Genomic DNA, 4,076 nt, shown 5'->3' on the forward strand with positions numbered 1-4,076 from the left:
ATGCTGTCACCTGCCTTGCAGAAACAGGATACAGAGCAGCAGCTGCGGACCAGGGAGCTGCAGTACCTAGAGCAGATAAAGCACATCATGTGTTGTAGCTTCAGGAAGGAAGAGTGCATAGACACCGGCACCCTGTCTTTTTTGGTTTTTTTCTGCATAAAATCACTCTACAGGCTGAGAGATGAATTCCTCTGCTGACAACCAAATGTGTATTCTGGAATGGAGTTTTAGAGGAGTTGCTATGATTTATCAAGGAATCCACAAATGTAAAGAACTACATTCCAAGGGACTAAACACCTGGGACACCAATGCATCTCAAGCCCTTTGGAATAGCCTGGGATTCTCCACCAGAAAAAAAAGGGACCTAGGCCCAGTTTATGGCTTCCAGTAGAGACATTTTTGGGTACAACACAAAGATATGGTTTCAAGTTATTCTGATCAAGGAGTAGACTGCAAAAAGTGATTGACACCATCAAAACCAATCCTGAGGCCAGAAGAATTATCATGTGTGTTTGGAAACCAAAAGATTTTCCTCTGATGGTGCTGCCTCCACGCCATGCTCTCTGCCAGTTCTACAAGGTGAATGGGAGCTGTCCTGCTCGCTGTACCATACATCAGGAGTCATGGGCTTGGGCGTGCCTTTCAGCATTGAGAGCTATGCCCTGCTTACCTTACATGGTTGCACATGTCAGGGACCTGCAGCCAGTAGATTTTATGCATTCTTTGGGAGATGCACATATTTAACTGAATCACATTGAGCCACTGAAAATTCAGCTTCTATGAGAACCAAGAGCTTTCCCAAAGTTCAAAATCCTTCCAAAGGTTGAGAAAATTGACAACTTCAAAGTTAAAACTTTCAAATTGAAGGGTAAAATCCTCCACTGCAATACACAAGATACCACCATGTTAACACCTACATAAATAACTTCTCCCCATCTTAACCAAAATGATTGTCCTTCCATCTTATCTGATCTGAAGTTTTGTAGATACACCAAGTACCCCTTCCCCACCAATCCCTTTTTTCTTTTTTGTACTGCAAATTGAACCCAGGGATGTACTGGTGAGCTATATCATCAGTCCTTTTAATTTTATTTTTGAGCAGGTTTTGTTAAGGTGCCCAGGCAGGCCTAAAATTTGTTATCCTCCTACCTTACCCTACTAAATTCCTAGATTTTAGCCATGTACCACATGCACAGCTCCTTGTCCCTTTCTTTTTCTTGCTATGAAGTACAGTAGCACATACTGGAATCTCTGCCCTCAAAACTCGAGAATTTTACCTTTTCAATGGCACAACATTCTCTTTGGCTAACACCATTGTTGCTTCTTCCCAGAAGATGGTGATAATTTCCCCCATGAGACTCTATTTTATATATATAGTTTCTTGTGTTTATTACAGTCAGAATAAACATCATTCAAATCTTCTATGGCTTCCTACCACACCCCACAGAATCATTAAAAGAGCCATTTTTTGACCCCTTTGTCCCAATGTACCTCTCTCCCCCGTCTCACTATTTTCTCCTTATTCTCCCCTAGCTCTGGTGACCTTCTTATTGTTCCTCCAGCATGACAAGTGCCTTATAACTTTCCAAACTTTAGTTGGCTATTTCCTTTACCAGCTACAGTTTACCCCTAAATATTCACATAGTCCTTACCCTTACTGTCTTTCAACCTTTACTTTAAGGTCACCTTCTATGTTAGGATGTCCTTTCTTATCAAAATGAGATGTTTCACTTCTTCATCACTTCCTCCCCTCCATTAGCATTTTGCTTTTATTTCTCATAATATCATATCTGCACACTTCAGTTTATTTGATTATTTTTTCTAAACACTAGAGTGACTAAAAACTTTTATCTGTATTGTTCACTGATGTAGTCCCAAAATGTAGAAGATAATCTGAAACATAAGAGAATATTAATTAATATTTTTCTGTAAAAAAACGAGGAGGAAAATATGGATACCCAAGCAATTGGATGGAAAACATGTACAAAAATATTGAATAGATAAGAAAAATAAACAATGTTTTTTATTTAAATGTTCTTAAAAGGGATCAATTTACTTCCAACAAATCCCTACTTTATGGAAGGAAAGCTAAGGCACAGTGTTTATAACATTTTTATTAAACAGAGGGCCTTTATAGAAAGAAAAAATATAGTTATAATTACAGTAATAAAGGGCATAGAGAATATAATTGTATATTATTATCTCTTCCTTCAAGAAAAAATGTGTTATTATTATAAAAGGATCCCCACTCATTGGGTTTTGATCTTCTAATAAATCTGTGGTCATAGTCAACTTAAAAATCTCTCTCTCTCTCTCTATATATATATATATATATATATATATATATATATATATATATATATATATATATATATATATATATATATATATAAAAAATATATATATATATATATATATATATATATAAAATACATATATATATATATATATATATATATATATATATATATATATATAATATATATATATATATCATCCCTCTCAAGCATGTGTGGGTAAGAAATGTGATAAGATGCAGAATGACAAACATGTTAATAAGAAAAGACATCTAGTAATTGCTTAATCATAATTTTCAAAAACAATCATGTATACACATCTTTTCATTATAGACAATTATAGCATAAGAGAAAATCTGAATGCAAAGTATAGGTTATCAGGACCATAACTGAATACAATTTTCAAACCAATTCACGAGACCCAGTGACATTTTACTACTTGGAGGTAGCAAGGCCCAGGGATCTACTTTCCAGAGCATAACTAGGGGAGATAATTTATTGCTATGACCAAGATTGGAACAACATAAAGTTAAATACATCCAAGACAGAAACTTTGAACATGTAGCAGTGTTGTGAAAGAAATTATGACATTTATGCTACAATGAAAAAAATAGCTTTAAAAAAATTACAATGGAAAATGTGACAGTACAAAGTGGGCAGCATCATTAAAGGAAGGAGTAGGGCTTTCCTGCACTTAGGATAGATCGGGTATTGCTAGCCTCCAAGGTACTTCTTTAGGGAACTCTAAATCTTATGTGTTTTTACAAGCCCCCCTTTTAAAAATATTCTTCAGTTTTAAACCATTTATTAATTTATTCATTTATTTAGTTTTATGGGGTGATGAGGCTTTAATCCAGCACCTTACATGGTCTAGGAGCATGCTGTATAGCTGAGCCACAACTCCAGACCTGCAGGCCTCCTTTTCTCTGGAAGTATAGAGAAAAGGAAAATTTTGCTTGGTCTTTCATCATCAGAATACTAAAACAATATATAACTCCACCTTTTTTTCTAACAAAATGTCCAGGCATGCTATATATTTTCTTATATGAGAATAGAAATAATTATAGGAGGATCTGACTTCCACTAAAATGAGATTCTGCATGGTCAATACTTACTAAGTTTTTAAAGGAAATAGTTACTCATCAAACTTAGCTATGATGTAGTTATGTGAAATGAAGAGAACTGAAAAATTGATATTTTCATAGTCTATAATTTTATCTCATGTACCATCAATAAAAGAATAATTTTAAGTTTAGTGGTCATTAAAGGTCCTTTGGTTTATATGTTACTTGTCACATTTTATTGAAATTTTAGACATGTACAATAAGCCAGTATATCTTTGGGGTTTAAAAAATGTACTCTTTTTCAAGACAAAAGGTCAAATTTTAGTGCAATGTGAGTAAACTCATGTGCAACATGCTTGACAAAATTATATGCAATATTCATGAAATTCTGTGAATTACTTTCTCTTTTATTTGCCTCTATACAAGATAATTTTTAATTGAAAATAATACATAGAGAATATTTTCATCTTATTGATAAAAGGAAGTGTTTTTTCCAGCAGGCAAAAGAGTTTAAATGCACAGATAAAAGATAAAATTGTAGATTATTGAAGGGAAGTCTGGGCTATGTATTCATAGCAATTAGATATGAAAAGGATGTGTAATATCAATATAGCAAACATTAGGAATGCCTAAAAATTACAAGATACAATGTTTTATCTGCTTATTTACATACTCAATGGATGTTATTCACAGCTAGGAATAAGTCATATTAAAT

At 33.8% G+C, this 4,076-nt stretch overlaps 1 pseudogene; it reads left to right on the top strand.

Annotated features, from left to right (window-relative positions):
• Positions 1-921, top strand: LOC124108449 (thymidylate synthase-like; annotated as a pseudogene).
• Positions 922-4,076: the final 3,155 nt, after the last annotated feature.

The sequence above is a fragment of the Marmota monax genome, unplaced genomic scaffold, assembly GCF_021218885.2.
Source record: "Marmota monax isolate L192 unplaced genomic scaffold, Marmota_monax_Labrador192_F-V1.1 WCK01_AAM20220418_F8-fsc01132, whole genome shotgun sequence".
In the NCBI taxonomy this organism is placed as follows: Eukaryota; Metazoa; Chordata; class Mammalia; order Rodentia; family Sciuridae; genus Marmota; species Marmota monax.